Below are 17,742 nucleotides of genomic sequence, written 5' to 3'. Positions count from 1 at the left end.
CTTGGGGGTGGGGAGGGAGGGAGCGTACCGGATCTGTATCCGGCAAAAGACCATGACATCGATAACACTCCCCAAAGCCTTCGGGGGCTAACGTTATCGCTACAACAACAACAACAACACGATCAAATCAGCCTAGAATGCTTCAATAACCCTTGGCCAAAAAAAACCGTACCTGAAGATGAAAACCAGAAACAAGTCGGTTGACTGAGAAAACTGTTTCCAACGCGTGTAGTCTAATTTTAGCAACATAAAGTAAAAGCCCCGAAGCCCCGAGTGGTCACTGTATCGCTGATGTAATGTTTTTCTTACAGTCAACGACCACCAACAACCTCAATTGGAGCAGCAGGCAAGAAATAATGGCTACGATGGACCACAGAATTATTCTATGAAACTATTTTACTCATCATGAACAACAACAATGCTATTGTAAATATACTACGATCTAAGCAAGCAAATAGTTGACCAGAATTTTAATTTTCAGTCACCATTTGATGACACTAGACAATGGACAAAACAACAACAACAACAAATTAACAATCTATTTCACGTCAATTGAAATTCAATACAATAGCATAGTACCTCGTTTAGATTAGGGTGTTTTGTGTCACAGGTCATACGAAACTCTTAAACCCCGTTAAAAGCATAATATATTGTTGATTGTAACATTTTTGTTGTTGTATTCACTCTTTAACCCATCTGCTGTTACTTCCAATGTCACATAGATTGCACATCTTGTCGCATTTCGTTGTCACGCTGCAAAGTTGACAATAAAACACAGCTCCCCACCATCCTTTTCTATTTGCTCAATCCTTTGTTATCGCAGCTCGTTGGTCCAATGAAATGTTTTCTATATACAATTGAATGAATGCATGAATGAGCGATTGAAAAGCAGCATAACTCTGCAAAATTGATGGAGTTTGCAAAATAGTTTCGCTGTCATTTCGCGGGGTTTTGTTGCTCACATCAACTTCTAATGCTATTTCAGGTAGTTGGCTTGCCTTTTCGTTGTAATGAAAATAAATAAAAAAAAAATGTAATGAAAATGCCTATTATTATTTTCCTAGTTATTGTGACCTTATTTTTGTTTTTGTTTTCATTCACTCATCTATTTGCTTGTATAACTTTCAATTATTGCTTTCTTAAACATTTTGCGAAAATTCCATGCTAAATCAATTAGTGAGTGTTTTCAGAAAGACTTGACTTGACACTCAGGAATTTTGTTGAAATTTTTCATCACAGACAGGGTCATTAATCCCCCGGAGAACATTTCTTCTGACTACCGGGTCATACCATTTTCTTACGGCGCCGTCCATGTTTCCGAGTCACACAATAGGACAAGTATGATGAGAGACTTTAAGAGAGTGATTTTTGTTTGTCGGAAGGGCACTTTACTTTTAAATCGTCCAATCAGCGCAAAACATTTTGGTTGCAAGGGAATAGAAACGAGGCCCTTCACAACGTCAACTTTATATCTGTCAATAATGACGAGCCTGCCAAAGGCGCAAATGCGCCGATTCTTTCTTTGATGACAACAATTACGTTGCCTTGTCCTTTTTCACCCCAAGATCCACTTTTCTTGCCCCTTCATTCAACCCACAGAAGGCAGTACTAACGGCGCTTGTATTGGGCCAATAATATCGATATCATCAGAAATTTAACGCCCATCGCAGTTTAGATCTATCTTCTTTGTCCGAAGCCTCGTGGGGCCTCGAATGGTTCGGAGAGATCTTCCTATTTCTCGTAGGGGTCTTTCCTAATTCTTACGGAGCTGGTAGTATTGCTCAACGAACTGGTTCGATAACCCCGCCGTTTTCATAAAGGGGTTTACATAAGTCGGAAGATTCAGAATTTAATATAACTGTACTACATTGAGAAAAAATTTTGATGATTGCGATTGTAACTACACAAATATATGGAAAAAATCATCGAGGTAAAAATTTGGCTTGGAAAGGGTTTTCTGACTAACGTTCCAGAAATATTAGTTTTATTTCACTTCCTTCGAACTCAATGTTTAAGCTAAATTGTAATTGCTTACAACCCAGCTGTGCAGTCGGAAAAGTTAAAAAGTCGCCATTTGACTTATTTTTAGATTTAAAAGCTAAAAGTCTGAGTTTATCACATAGAGAATTTATGGATAAATTAAGGCCTCTATTAAACTCAGTCTCTATACAAAATACAAATTCTTAATTATCTCAAAATTTAATAATTGAATATTAAGCGGCCGCCTGCCACACCGAAGGGCCTGGGCTCAAGTCCCGGCCAGTTTTTTTTTTCAATTAGAAAATTTTTTCTAAGCGGCGTCACCCCTTGGCAGTGATTTGGCAAACACTCCGAGTGTACTGCTGCCGTGAAAAGTTTCTTACTGAAAACCCTTTTGCCTTGCAGATGCCGTTGGAAGTCGCGGTAAAACATGCAGCCAATTTCTGGGAAAAGTTAAAAGGAACACCACGCAAATCGGAATAGAAACTCTGCCTAAAATCTCTTCGGAGGTTATCGCGCCTTGTATTTATATATTATAGTGAAGTCAAAAATCTAGTCGGTTTTGCTTGGCATTATTTAATTATTGACTTTATTGTTGGCATACCCTAATGTACGGAGTTACTTATGGAGTATTCATGTATGTACTTCTTTTAATATGCGTACACCGAAATTTTGAAGATATACATATCTTACATGTGGTTCCACATCACGTCTGTTTACAAGCAGATGGTCTCCAGTTCGAGCCTACATGGATTAAAAAAAATTGCAAAACTATTAGAACTTTTCCCGACCTCGTGAACAGCGTTGACAGATTGACGACGCCGTCGTCATTTTGACGATTTTCAACTAGAATGACGCTTGGACGATTTTGTGATGAAAAATGACGATTTAAGCCTGCCTTCTATGTAAGATATTACTTTTAAATGTATATGTCATTCTTTGGCGCTTTGCTCTTCGTATGCCTGCTTAAAGCTACGCAGCAGTGTAGAAACATTGGTGCTCAATGTATATAATTACGTTTCCAATAGTTCTCAGAGAAGTACTTAATAATATAATTGCGCTATTGGAATTGCAGCCAAAAAAGATGCTACATCCATGTCAAACTCGCTGGCTATCCTTAGGGGCAGTAGTATACAGAGTATTAGAACTTTATGAACCATTAAAAATATTTTTTAACCTCGCTGTTAATGTTGACAAAATAGTCAGTACAAAAACCATTCTTGATAACTTGGATGATATGAATGAAATGTATCTCTCCTTCCTGAAGTATATCCTTCAAAATATTAAAAAAAGTTAATAAAATTTTCCAGAGTGAGGGGCTTCAAATACATAATATGTACTCAGAAATAAAAAGACTTTATTTAAGTATCTACTATGTATTTGTGAAAGTATGCCTGTATGTATGTTTGGACTTGCAGCCTAAACCGCAGAATGGAATCGAACGAAATTTTGCCATGACATACCCTGAGTGCGTCAATCTATGGTAGGCTATATAAAAAAAGTTTTCGACAAGGGAGCGTGGCACCTCCCATACAACTGGAATTTTTCGTAGTCAATATATCTGAAAGTATTAAGGCTAGACGACTGAAATTAGGTGAGTGGTTATATGAGACCAATCCCTACCCCCTCCAGAAAAACTGGGTATAACGAAAACGGGGCGTGGCACCTCCCATATAACTGGTATTTTTCGTTGTCAATATATCTGAAAGTATTAAAGCTAGACGACTGAAATTAGGTGAGGAGGTATATAAGACTAATCCCTACCCCCTCGGGGAAAATTGCGGATAGCGAAAAAGGGTCGTGTCATCTCCCATACAAATTGGGGTTGGGATTAGTCTAATATATTAGTCTATATATTACTGCTTTTATTTATACCCGAACGACGTCGGGTACTCTGCTAATATTGTATAATTTCGTAAAGCCGGAATGTATTACATTGGACAACATAGAAATTATAGATAATAAAAATATTTCAAATCGCCTCTAACATTTCCGCGCAAGAAAAATTCAAATTTAAACAAGATTGTATTATTTTTTATATTGAACTGTGTGATCAAATTAGAAAGCGTTTTGATGTTAACAATGTTGTTCTACAAAACATAAGTTTCATGGATCCCAAAGAAGTTGCTGGAAAAAATTGATTCTTTGCATATGGCCTTGCAACATTTTTCGCGCACAATCGATCAAAAAATTTTGCATTGATAGCGAGTATAGGGAATTAAAGTTTTTAGAATTTAAGACATATTTTGAAGACATTTCTAAGGTTCCTCCAGAATTTTTTTGGAAAACTATTTCTACTCTCAAAAGAACTTACTCTATATAAGCTTTTCCTAATTTATGTGCATTCGTTGCAGATCTAATGTGCCTGTCACACTCTTCAGCGAATGTAGAAAGAATTTTTTCTAAAATAAATTTAAACAAAACAAGAATCCGAAACCGTCTGCAAACTGATACATTAAAAGGAATATTGCTGGCCAAGATTATTTAAAATTTAATAACTTTTCCTGTCATAATATTGAACGGTAGATAATTATGCCTAAAAATGAACGCGAAAATGTATAACTAAGAAACTGAAATGATATAGGAGTTTATGCGAGGTTCGATTCGAGCACAAAGAAAAAATAATATTAATTGTTAAAATGACTGAAAACAAGTACATTTCGTATGTAATACAAAATTTATATTTTAAGACGTTTTTTTATTTATAAAATAATGAATTAAAAACGATTTTATATGTTTATGTGGCAACAAAAAATTACAAAGACAATTTTCAGAAAAGCGCTTTTAAAGTTTATATTGTTGAATGAAATCCGGCGATCTCATTTTTGTTTCCGGCGAATACAATCGTACGATTTTTGACAATTTTTTGGGCGGCGTCTGAAGACTTGGAAAAAAATATATGGCAACGCTGCTCGTGAACATATTTTCCCTCTAATTAGCAAATTCACCTTAAAATAGGTATGTTCTTTTGGTCGCAAGAACAAATTTTCCTACTTTTCCCCACATTATCTTTTTTAAAATTATTATTACATTAAAGGTAAGGCCACATTAGGCTGCACTACGCAGCACCGCACTGCACTACAAAATATTCTTTGCATATATTCTTATGAGGCAATTCACACCTAGCGTCAGCAGCACTGCGCAACCCGGCACAACGCGGCAAATTTGATCAACTAGGCAAAAAAGCCGCGTTGGGAAGTGTCGCGCAGTGCTGCTGCCTCTAGGTGTGAATTGCCTCATAAGAATACATGCAAAGAATTTTGCACCATCTTTTTTCAATCTGGGCAAAAGAGTGTGGAATTCTCCTTCCTCATATCTTGAGGATGAGATGCCTTGGACCGATAGCCACGACCTTTTTCTTTTCCTTTCCTCTTCTTCGCACAAAAATGAAATAATTATAGCTTCAAAAACTGTGTCGTCCATTTTGCAAACAAAAATAAACACAAACTTTTGCCGCAATGTGTCGCTCGATTGCCGCTTAATGTGAATTGCCAAGATATGTCGCTCTGTGAGGCACCGCTGCGGCTACGTGTCGCGCAGCGTAATGTGCGCGTACCTTAAGTAGGCTAGTTCAATGTGACACAGGCCCGTAGCCAGACCTAACCAAATGTACGGGCAGACACTATCGAAGGACGGGCAGGATTAAAAGTTTGCAAAAAACAAATAATTAAATGAATAATTGGTTAAAATTATTTGTGTAATAAATTTTTTTTTATAATAAATAATTTTATTATATAATTAAATAGGTTTAAATAAAAAAATAAGAGAATTAAATTTTCAATTAATGCTTAAGAGAAACATACAAAAAATATTGTTAAGAATAGATACTTAGTACAATGGCAGTTTACGATTTTTGTTATTATTAAATTTTCGGAGAATCATATCGATATTAATTGCGCGTGTGCGATGTCTTTCAACAGTTAAGTAGACGAGATCAGCCATGTTGGCATGGATCATGGACAGGCGTTGCGGCCTATTAATTGCGATCACTGCCGAAAACGTTTATTCGCAAATTGCTGTACTGCACCCAAATGTCTCAACAGCTGCCATCAGCTCGAACGTATCACTTAAAGCTTCACGAAATCTGAAAAGTACCTCCAACTTTGTTCCGTCATCAGCCTGTTTCTTTCGATTCTTGAAAAATTTTTTCACGACTGTCAATTCCTCTTCGATGGGAACTTTCAAGCCTGAAACATGTAAATTTATAAGTGCTAGTAAAATGGAAGGACACATTTTGTGTTGATGGTAAATGTTTCGAATTACCTAGTTCCCTAAAGCCATTAAAATCATCCGTTTTGAATTCGTTAATGTTGGAAATCGCAGTAACTAGCTCTTGATTTTCTGAGAAGCGTCGCTTGATTTCGTTTATTGTCAGATCACGGCATTCATTGTAAACTCCTTTCAGTGTATATAAGGAATTTTACGATTTAGGTGCTGTTCCAGGAGACCAGAAACACCTCCTCTTTTACCACTCATTACATTAGCTCCATCATAACATTGGCTCAAAAGACACGACAAATCGATACTATTCTCACGCAATGTTTTAATTGTTTTTTCGGTGAATGTTTTAGCGTCAAATCCCTTAGTTGTAATAATATCGAGTAATGATTCTCGAGCTTTTCCTTCCTTCACGTATCTGAGAGCGATAGCTATATTCTCTCGGTTGTTTTTGTCTTTGGTTCCGTCTACCATTAACGTAAACCATGGAACATCAGCAATTGAACGACTTCAATAATAGATTTTATGTAATATCTATGTTTACCAAGTGTTTCGTCATTAACAAGAGTTGAAATTTCTGTGTTTGTATTTTGCCGATTCTTTTTTTCCTCCCACAAAATCATAGCTTCAACATGCGATCCTGTCCTTTCATGTCGTGGAAAACCTCTTTTAGCATATTTCGCATTTTTCCAGTTTCTAAAGCCACTCAAAGTAAATGCCACATCTTTCAAATCTGATGGTTTAAATTGCATACATGCATAACAAAAAGCAGCGCCTTTTGTCACCGAATACATCAACCATTTATATTCGTGGAACGATGATGACAGAAAAGAACGGTTATTACTTTTAAGGTACTGCGTCAAAACTATTTGCTTGATAGGTTCTCCCTTTTTAGGTATATAAATCTTTTTTCTCATTTATTGATATTGTTAATGTTGATTGAGATTCAGATTGCGAGCTAGCCTGAGCATCTATAGTATTTTTGGATGAAAAGGTAGAAGGCACGTCGGAAGTCTCTTCTAAACGGGGACGTTTTCCGCCGAAATAAATCCTTATGTCCATTATAGCTGAAAAAGATAATTATTTCAAAAACCCCAACAGAAAATCGAAATGATACTTACGTTCACTTTTTGATTTAAATATGTTAATGAAAAATGTACTGTAGAAAAAAGTAGCTTAGATATTTCAACCAACTTCAGCCAATGCCACCGAAGTTTAACATAGAAACGGTTTTTCAATAGTTAGTTTCAAGATATTTCACACACTTGTTTTCGAGAAATTTCAAATTCAATAGAACTCAAGTTGGACCAAAACAAACAAGTGTTATATTTTTCACAAAAGTTAACATTAAGAGTTTTGCATTTTTTTAAATAGTAGCGACGAAGTTTGCAGGATGTACTGTGTTATGTTGAAACAAAAAAGATAAAATAAAATATCATGAACTTTACCTGCTATTTTTTACTCACTTATCAAAAGCTGGATATATTTTTTATGCTAATCCAATCTACAGCCAGTTTCAAGTCAGGCAAACTTTATCTCGATTGTGTTTCACTGGCACTAGATAGATACTTCCTGAGTTGAATTTCCTAAATAGGGTCTTGAAATATTTGACCAAAGTAGATTGTTCTTCGTAAATACCGGGCAGGTTTTTGCGTGGCAAGGTTTAACTTAAGTAACTGGTGTGAACCTAGACAAAATTTTTACTGACAAAATTGCTACAGTGATACTGCGTCGGTTCTCTCTATAATAATGACTATAACCCTCATGAGATGTCCGTCAGGTTAGAACTACCACTTTTAAAAATCAAATTTCGATTCCACGGTAAAAAAACGGAAATTAAATAACTACATTTTGATTTTTAAAAGTGGTACTGCTTGTACTTACTCTGTGTACGGGCTCTGTAAGGGCAAATAATTCGCTTGTACGGGCAAGGCCCGTCCACGCCCGTACGTAGCTACGGGCCTGATGTGACACCAGCCCGGGCTGGAGAGGCGCAAATGACTCTCTCAAGTTGAACTTACCAGCCCGAACGCTGAAGAAAAATAAACAAACAAAAAAAAATACGTTTGATTTCTTTGGCGTCCGTGCGGCAAAAACCGATCCCAAACCGAACCGAAGTTCGACCAAGTCCTAATTCCGAATTTCAGTCTTTGGCGTATGGTATTTTCTCTTTTTGAAAATAATGTCACCCTGTTGATTTTTCTCAGCTCTCTCGCAATGTGTTGCTTTCACAAAATTACCTACAAATTCACCTTTTACTTATGCAGATCGCTAGGCGACCTAGTTTGCAAGTTAGAATTGGAGATTGTAATATGTGAGCAACATTTTTTCCAGAAAAGAAAGCGCCATTACACAATTTTGTAATATGAGAGCAATATTTTTATAGAAAAGAAAGCGCCATTACAAAATTTTTTTAAAGCAGCGTTCCTAGGCTTTTTTCGGGAACTGCCCATTTGTTTAATATGGTAGTTTTTTATTTGCCCCAGCCGTATGCTAAATTCAATCGGTTCCATAGTGTAGCGGTTATCACGTCTGCTTTACACGCAGAAGGTCTCCAGTTCGATCCTGGATGGAACCAAGTCGAAGCTTTCTTTTTCTGTTAATTCAGATATCTATGGCTTTCCTTCGAAAAATATTTTTATTTTAAAAGAATTTATTAGTAATAAAAATAAAACCAAGTGAATTTAAATAAATAAAAAAAGTAACGAGCTGGTTCCATCCAGGGTCGAACTGGAGACCTTCTGCGTGTAAAGCAGACGTGATAACCGCTACACTATGGAACCACACAGAACTTTAGTGGCAAAGTGCACACTAAAGCGCCGCTCATTATAGTTGGAGAGTAATAATGACAGCAAGAGAATGAAGCAAAACGTAATTTCTCTACACACCTCTATATGTGTTTACCAAAGAATGTACAGGATACCCGGCAAAAAATAACACGTTAGAACTAAGTGTTAAAAGAAATTTAACGTTAATTTACATCAGCAAAAGCTGCTCTGACAATAACTAGTAAGCGCACAACTAGAAATCTGACATGAGTTTTGTCTGCTCATTAGAATAGGACTGTTACTTGTCCACTAATAATCGAATTAAATTAAAAAAATTGATTTTATAGAAAACAGCGCAAAAGGTTTGGCACTAAAGAGCGCTTCAGACATGTAAAGGATTGCCTCAACGCTAAGTTTAAAAATTATATCTTTTGTTAGGTGCCTCGTTGATCAAACAAAGCTATGCTATAAATTTACTAAGGGTGGTGTTTCAGGGCTTTCAGCAGCTTTATCAAGCCACATTTCACTCTATTTTTACATGCTTTTTGAAACATTAAAATTGGTTTCACCATAACGCCATTCTATTTATTGTTATTCTGGTTCTTCTAAGTCAGGTTTCCGAATTAATGGAATTGAAAATTTCTTTTCGCTCAATAGAGCAAGCAACGCGGCGTTATTTTTTTTTTATATATGAGGCCCGGTCTATGAAAAGGTAGCTTATGACTCAAAAAATTTGTCCACCTTTTTTCTGGTTTTTGAGACGCTCTTTCACGTGGTGAAAACTAGATAGTCCTAACTTGCTTAGAAGTGTACTAAAAATGTAGAGAAAGAAGAGCACAAAAGAAAGACGATGAAGTCTTTGGTTCCTTCGATGCCACTTTGGTGGCTGGAGATTTTTTGATAGCATTTTTTCCGATGGCAATGGAGCCAAAATATCGGTCAGAAACTGGTTTGTGTTTTGCCTTTTCGGCATGACTGTTCATAATGCAAAAGAAAAACTACCAACAAACTGAAGAAATGCATTGTTTATCTTTAACAGCTGTTTCTCGCAATTTCTTTTTTGAGTAATAAGCCATCTTTTCATAGGCCGGGTCACATATATTATTATAGCCTGTGTAATTTTTTTGTGGGTACTCGCACAGCACGTGATGAGCAGTGTTGCCATTTTTGTGCTTTTGGGGCCAGATCTAGCCCTTTTTTTGGGTTTATCTCCAAAAATTCCGGTTAAGCCCCTAGCTCTTTTTGGCCCTCTTTAATATGTTTGCTCCTTTATGGTTCCAAATCTATTTCGGCAATACGTATTGTGAAATTTGTAATATGTTTTATATGTGGCGAAATTTGATTTCATTTGTTTCGTTACGTATGATGTGGCAATCAGTGGTACTCCACTGATAACCAAAACTTTAATCGATAAACTTTGTCATTAGGTTTTATATTTGCTTTCCAGCTTGTGCAACAGCATAGTGTCACCTTATAAGAGTTTCGACCCTTTAACTTGAGATTATAATAAATTTTTATCTCCCGTACCTTATTTTCATTAAAACTTTGAAGAATATATACGAATTAAAAAATAAGGTAAATTTATAGACGAATTCATTGAAAGAAAGATACGTGATATATGTCGCGACTTCATAATTGAATTAATAGAGCAATTAAGGCAACGCTTGCCGCACAATATAGAAACGGTTAGCAACATAGATTTCTTTTCGGTTGAAAACACATTGCGAATTGTAAAACCTCAAAAATTTTTATATTTCACAAATGAAAAAAACAAGTATAGCACTGATGAAATAACGAGATTACCAATGCAGTGGAAAAATATCTATCTCCAAAATTGGAAAAATGTGACTTCAACATTAAGTTTTTGGTTTTATGTTAAACAGTATAATTCCAAAAGCTTGTCTAAGTAATGCTGAAGTTGCAGGAACGTTTTCAAACATGAGTTTGATTAAAAGCGAACACAGAAACAAAATGAGTTTAGTTATGTCGAATTCGCTTCTGACAATAAGAAGTGGTCTTAAACGGCTGAATAAATGCTGTCATGACTTCGAAATAAACAACGATATCTTAAAGTTAATGAAAACAAAAAATATTTATGAGTGTAGTAAAAATAATAATTCACCTTCTGTGGACGAAATCATAGATTTTGAATTCTCGTCCCAACATAAATTTGAATATCGCACACCTGTATTTTAATGGTGATTCGTACACCCGTAGGACGTTGAAAATTGAATAAAAAAAATGGAAATATTTAAATCAATTTTCATGGGCCAACATTTTGGAAAGTCGTATTTTTGGCGAACCTATAGCCGTGCCGGCATTGTAGTAGTGTGAAAAATATTTCTTACTTTTTAACGATACCTTACCGCCAAATGGCAAAACAAAAGTTAAAAAAAAACGCATTTTTGTTAGTAAAAAAATAAAATGAACTATAAAAACAGTATTATTTATGTACCTCTCTTGTACCTTTTTTTTTGTTTTTTTTGTTAGTTTACTGTACCTGTTTTATAACTCTGTTTGAGTTTGATTTGAAATAAATGTGAAAACTTACATTGAAAGATATACTTTTAGCTCCTTTTGCAAGGGGTTTTGGATTTTCTTGAAGAAATTTAGCTCTTTTTTTTCAAGATTTTATCACCAAAGAATTTTTTTCTGGATACACTGGTGATGAGTCAAAATCATAACATGTACCTACGTAGTAAAATTTTATATTAAATTAAAAACTACCAAGAGCGCATAATAAGAGGCGCTTGATATTTATAGATTTCTTTTGCATAGACTTTTTATTTCAGATATCACAATTTTAATTTAATGCAAATATGTTATATACAGCACTTGTCAAATAGCTGGACGCAGGCAGCGTGGCCGAGCGGTCTAAGGCGCTGGTTTTAGGCACCAGTCCGAAAGGGCGTGGGTTCGAATCCCACCGCTGTCAGAATAAAATTTTTAATTTAAAATAGTAAATTTACTTATTTTTCAGCATTAACTACCAAATAGATCTAAGTAAAATTAAAAAGGTTTCTTCTATTCAACGTACATATATGCTTATCATTATTCATATTTTATATTAGAAACCATGGAAACAACTCAAATGTATAAATTTTACACTCTGGTGAGTTGTCAACAGTAGTAAAAAATTACTTATTGATGCATTATGGCTCTAAATATTACGAGGAGTATAAACTTTTGTTCAATTTGATAGGAATTTAATTGACAAAAGAGATTTTTTTTAACAAATTCAATTAATTTTTGCTTGTATTTAAATTATTAAAATATTATGCAAGCACTGAAATATTTTACGCAATTTGTTTTGCTTTTGCCTTATTGTCTTGGTCCCGCACGTGGCTCCAACGACGCAAACATACATACATACATTAAACATCAACATAAATTGGTACACACGCTCTTAAGCTATACCGCTTGACAACGGCATACAAATCAAATATTTACCTACGACACACTAGGGCTGATCACATTCACGAAGGCGGTGTAGCCGCCACATCTGTCATATTAGCCGTGTTTTTTAACACGCGCGTATACGTTTCGTTTGCGCGTGTTAAAAAACGCCTATCTTCGCTTAGATAATGCTTAGGAGACCCATCTAGCGGCTGTGGTTAAACAACTAGCTACAGCAACAGGGTGTATCGTAAAGCGGAGACGCAACGCTCTGATGGCCATAGGGTATAACATATAGCTGAATCAGTTGCGATGAATTGTGGACACACATAGAATACATAGAATTAGTGTAGAGGGTGAAACAAAGAACATATTTCAGTTATATCTGAGTATAATGCGTATTGAAATTTAGTAGGACAAAATTTATGCGCAGCAATTTCAGAGGTGTATTTATAGTTTGTCGACTAGCAGTCAATATAAAGTTTAAGCGTAAACGGATATACGCGTGTTAAAAAACACGGCTATTATTTTTACACATGTTCTTAAGAGTGCCGTTATTTTCAGCGCGACAGGGCTGCACGGCAATCATTCACGAAAGACGTTGTAGCCAGATTAAACCTAATTCTATTTTCAGGAAGCGACAGTGATTGGCGTCCTTTTTATTTTGTCAATAAAAACTAAAATAGAAGTAAATAACAGAGAATAAAAGCTAAAATCATTATTTTGGGCGTTTTTTTAACATAATTAACATTTTTTTCAAAATTTTTCGCTACTGTTTGCTGTAACTTAAGGCGGTGCCACAATGACATTTTTCATATACATAGATGCGTTTAACACAATCTTATGTATTCCAATAACATCGCCACAATCAACCAAGATGGTGCGTTTGTAAATATGAGGGAACTTCAGACGTGGCAATTGAAGTTCATTACGCCTTGCCCATTCACATACAAAATTTCGCGAAGCACTGGTATAAACATTATCCCCTTACAACAAAGATACTTGCTAACAGATTTTGTGTCGTATTCATTCGTTATATTACAGTTTTTACCTGCGAAAAATGTTAGAAAATTTACCAACCAGTGGGAAAAATAATTTCACTTGCAAAGTGTGTCAAGGCTCTTAACCAAAACAAATGTCATATTCTTCTTCTTATGCTTTGGTTGTAACAAAATTTGGGAGATGGCTACTTTTCAATATCAGATGGCGCCAGTATCGCTCATTCTACCGTTCTCCATAAAAATGCGTGCAATCTACTCATAATGCATTAGCTTGTGTTAAACTCATCTATATGAAAAAGTGCTTATGTGTCGGGGCTTTTACATTGATGGCTGCCGCTTTCAAAGTAATCAAGAAGCCAATGCTTGGCTACGGGTGTCGCCAAGCTTTGCTTTATTGTGGTTATGGTCGGTAGACGCCGTGTTGAATGTGATCAGCCCTACTGCCTAAGTAAGCGTTAAACAAAGCAGTATTCTATTCATTTGCACAAATACACGTACATACATATATCTTTACACATGAAAACATGTTTATTTTTCGCGTTTGTATTTAGTTTTGCAACTTTGGTATTTTATTCAACGTTGTTTTTAGCTCTTCGATTCCCAGCCACTTTATGCCTTCTTGAGTTAAAATATTCACTATTTGCCGATTGAAAGTTAAGACTATACTTCACAGGATCATTTCTGTAGTTAGTCTTCATTTACTTTCATTACAAAATGAAAGCATTCTGCACCCACGATGAGGAGTTATATCGTTTTATCTTAAAGCGTGAGGTTTATGAATATTGTTTCTAACTTGTGTATTCCATATGCATTGGAAATGGTATTTCTTCGATGATCGCTTTTATTACTTAAGATAAAGCGACTTCTGAGTGGTCAGCAAAGTTTTAATTAAATAAATTTCAAGGTTTAAAGCAAATTATATACTTACTCATAAAGTAGTTGGAATCAGTGTTGCCAAAAATTTACAGAAAGTAAAAGAGGAGCTGATTAAAAATTCTTAAGACTAAGAAAAAAGGTAACTTTTATAAAAGGCAACGAAATAAAAATTTTTTCTTTTTTTTTTTTTTTTTATTAAAATTACATAAAAACAATTAAAAGCCCATTACACTGACTTCCTAAACTTGGCAACTTAGCCACGATATACATACTCCACTTGGCGCATACAATCTGGCATCATAATCAGCGTTGAAATTTATTTTTAAATAAATGTCAATTTGTATGACAAAATGTCAAAATGAAATGGAAACAAACAAATGGCATCTCAAAATGTAAACGTCACTTAGAACTTACATAGAAAATCAAAATTCAACAGACTTCTAAGTTGAGTTAAGTGTAGCCAAGTTTTTAGTAATCAGTAACATGCAATGTTCATTTAACAGAACTGTGACAGTTCTCAAGTCAAGTCAAGTCTATGCTAAGTATCAGTAATGGAGCCTTAAGGAAAGCATTTTGCGTCAAAAAGCGAATGTTATAATGCTTTCATGAGTCCCCCTAATCCTTACCAATTGATATATATATATAGAATATATAAGGCGTTTTTGTTGTTATTAAAAGAATCTTTTTATTTATATTAAAGTTTTTATCATTTATTTTTAAACTTTATTTTAACAATTTCATGCGATTTTAAAGCATTTTCGTGCATATAAAATACAACCACGTGCATATACGTTTTGACAATACATTTCATACACGTTCGTATTTGCCATTCTCATTGTTTCTAAATTCGTAAACAATGACTGCGGATATTCTGGGTAATCTTTCGAAAAAATGTATTATTTTTGTGAAATTTTTTACTTAATCTGTGGTATTGTGGTGGTCAAAACGCTTTTATGCAAAAATGCTTAGCCTCACAACGCGACATGGTATGTCGTAATGTCGAAGTACTTATATATATATGTATTTGATGTGGAAGCTTGCATTTGAGAACACGGTTGCCACTTCAGTCCATTCGCTTCCACCCGTATATGGTCCGACGGTCCATTTTTCTAAATGTTGGGTCTTTTTCGGCACAGTTTTGGTACTTTTATTTCTTTTTCACTGAAACAAAAATTCAAAACACTGCTAAAAAAATTGCCACAAATCTATTACCCATATATAATTTTCAATTTACTCCAATGGAATTCTTACCACGAAAATTGCTCTATCAATAAAATGTAGCAGAACAATGACATTTCACTTGTGAGATAATTTAGGCGAGGCATTAAAAATGAAGTGTTAAATTTTCGGACAAACACATTGTCATTAATTTTTGATGAAACAACGCACTTATCAGAAAAAGACTTGTTTTAGTGTTTAGATATTTCGATCGGTATTCAATTATTATACAGTGAAACTTTTAAGACGCTTCATTTTTAGTCTGAGTTCAAAACTCACACTTACTGAATCTAGGCTCTGGTATGAAGTTTAAACTGGGAATGAAAATGAAAGCATCTATAAAAATAGCATTAACACAATTGCTTAGCTTCATTTACGATTTATCGAGTTTGCCACAACGCAAAGTTTTTAACCGTTCCTTACTAAAACCTAACTGCGCTATACATTTTATTTCATTGCAATCAAGCAAAACTAGGTTCACAACGATAGATTGGTGAAAGACATAGTCTTATCCTAAAAATTTTAAAATGTGATACCTAAAGGTACACTTTATTTTTGTTTGTGCAGTTTGAACTAAAGCCAAGTGTCTCCTTTATTAAAATTTTATATAGGACACCCCTGAAACATCCTACAATTTTCGCTTTTTACAACAAATACGATACTCTAGTACCTTACGAATTGTTTGTATACCAATAAAATAAAATTAAAATTTGGTCCTTTTTTTTGAGGTCTGGTCCTTTTTTCGATAAATTTTGGTCCCAAATGACAACATGGTATGGCAACCGTCTTTGAGAATGCACGTGATAAGGTTGCATTTTTCCGAACTTAATTTTTTTTTAAATAATGAAATAGTAGTATGCAATCGACTGCCATAGTAGTAGACATGTACATGACTATTATGAACAAATTTTAAAGCTAAACAAGTAAGGAAGGTTAAGTTCGGGTGTAACCGAACATTACATACTCAGTTGAGAGCTATGGTGACAACATAAGGGAAAATAACCATGTAGGAAAATGAACCGAGGGAAACCCTGTAATGTTTTTGTATGACATGCGTATCAAATGAAAGGCATTAAAGAGTATTTTATGAGGGAGTGGGCCATAGTTCTATAGGTGGACGCCATTTAGGGATATAGCCATAAAGGTGGATCAGCGTTGACTCTAGAATGCGTTTGTACGATATGGGTATCAAATGAAAGGTGTTAATGAGTATTTTAAAAGGGAGTAATCCTTAGTTCCATAGGTGGACGCCGTTTCGAGATATCGCCATAAAGGTGGACCAGGGGTGACCCTAGAATTGGTTTGTACAATATGGGCATCAAACGAATGGTGTTAATGAGTATTTTAAAAGGGAGTGGGCCTTAGTTCTATAGGTGGATGCCGTTTCGAAATATCGCCATAAAAGTGGACCAGGGGTGACTCTAGAATGTGTTTGTACGATATGGGTATCAAATTATAGGTATTAATGAGGGTTTTAAAAGGGAGTGGTGGTTGTTGTATAGGTGGTCGCCTTTTCGAGATATCGCCATAAAGGTGGACCAGGGGTGACTCTAGAATGCGTTTGTACGATATGGGTATCAAATGAAAGGTGTTATGAGTATTTTAAAAGGGAGTAATCCTTAGTTCCATAGGTGGACGCCGTTTCGAGATATCGCCATAAAGGTGGAATAGGGGTGACCCTAGAATTTGTTTGTTCAATATGGGCATCAAACGAATGGTGTTAATGAGTATTTTAAAAGGGAGTGGGCCTTAGTTCTATAGGTGGATGCCGTTTCGAAATATCGCCATAAAAGTGGACCAGGGGTGACTCTAGAATGTGTTTGTACGATATGGGTATCAAATTAAAGGTATTAATGAGGGTTTTAAAAAGGAGTGGTGGTTGTTGTATATGTGGTCGCCTTTTCGAGATATCGCCATAAAGGTGGACCAGGGGTGACTCTAGAATGCGTTTGTACGATATGGGTATCAAATGAAAGGTGTTAATGAGTATTTTAAAAGGGAGTAATCCTTAGTTCCATAGGTGGACGCCGTTTCGAGATATCGCCATAAAGGTGGACCAGGGGTGACCCTAGAATTTGTTTGTACAATATGGGTATCAAAAGAAAGGTGTTAATGAGTATTTTAAAAGGGAGTAATCCTTAGTTCCATAGGTGGACGCCGTTTTGAGATATCGCCATAAAGGTGGACCAGGGGTGACCCTAGAATTTGTTTGTACAATATGGGCATCAAACGAAAGGTGTTAATGAGTATTTTAAAAGGGAGTGGCCCTTAGTTCCATAGGTGGA

At 35.4% G+C, this 17,742-nt stretch overlaps 4 non-coding genes across 4 annotated transcripts; 3 read left to right on the top strand and 1 right to left on the bottom strand.

Annotated features, from left to right (window-relative positions):
- Nucleotides 1–8,703: 8,703 nt before the first annotated feature.
- Nucleotides 8,704–8,776, top strand: TRNAV-UAC (transfer RNA valine (anticodon UAC)). Its single transcript has one exon. It is a non-coding gene; the product is annotated as a tRNA-Val (tRNA).
- Nucleotides 8,777–8,908: 132 nt separating this feature from the next.
- Nucleotides 8,909–8,981, bottom strand: TRNAV-UAC (transfer RNA valine (anticodon UAC)). Its single transcript has one exon. It is a non-coding gene; the product is annotated as a tRNA-Val (tRNA).
- Nucleotides 8,982–11,821: 2,840 nt separating this feature from the next.
- On the top strand, nucleotides 11,822–11,901 carry TRNAL-UAG (transfer RNA leucine (anticodon UAG)). The gene has a single exon. It is a non-coding gene; the product is annotated as a tRNA-Leu (tRNA).
- Nucleotides 11,902–14,019: 2,118 nt separating this feature from the next.
- LOC137247354 (small nucleolar RNA U3) lies at nucleotides 14,020–14,237 on the top strand. The gene has a single exon (XR_010951820.1). It is a non-coding gene; the product is annotated as a small nucleolar RNA U3 (small nucleolar RNA).
- The last annotated feature ends 3,505 nt before the right edge of the window (nucleotides 14,238–17,742 follow it).

This window comes from Eurosta solidaginis, chromosome 3 (genome assembly GCF_040869045.1).
Source record: "Eurosta solidaginis isolate ZX-2024a chromosome 3, ASM4086904v1, whole genome shotgun sequence".
In the NCBI taxonomy this organism is placed as follows: Eukaryota; Metazoa; Arthropoda; class Insecta; order Diptera; family Tephritidae; genus Eurosta; species Eurosta solidaginis.
The sequence above is the reverse complement of the archived record's forward strand: the minus strand, read 5'-3'. Positions and strand labels throughout refer to the sequence as shown.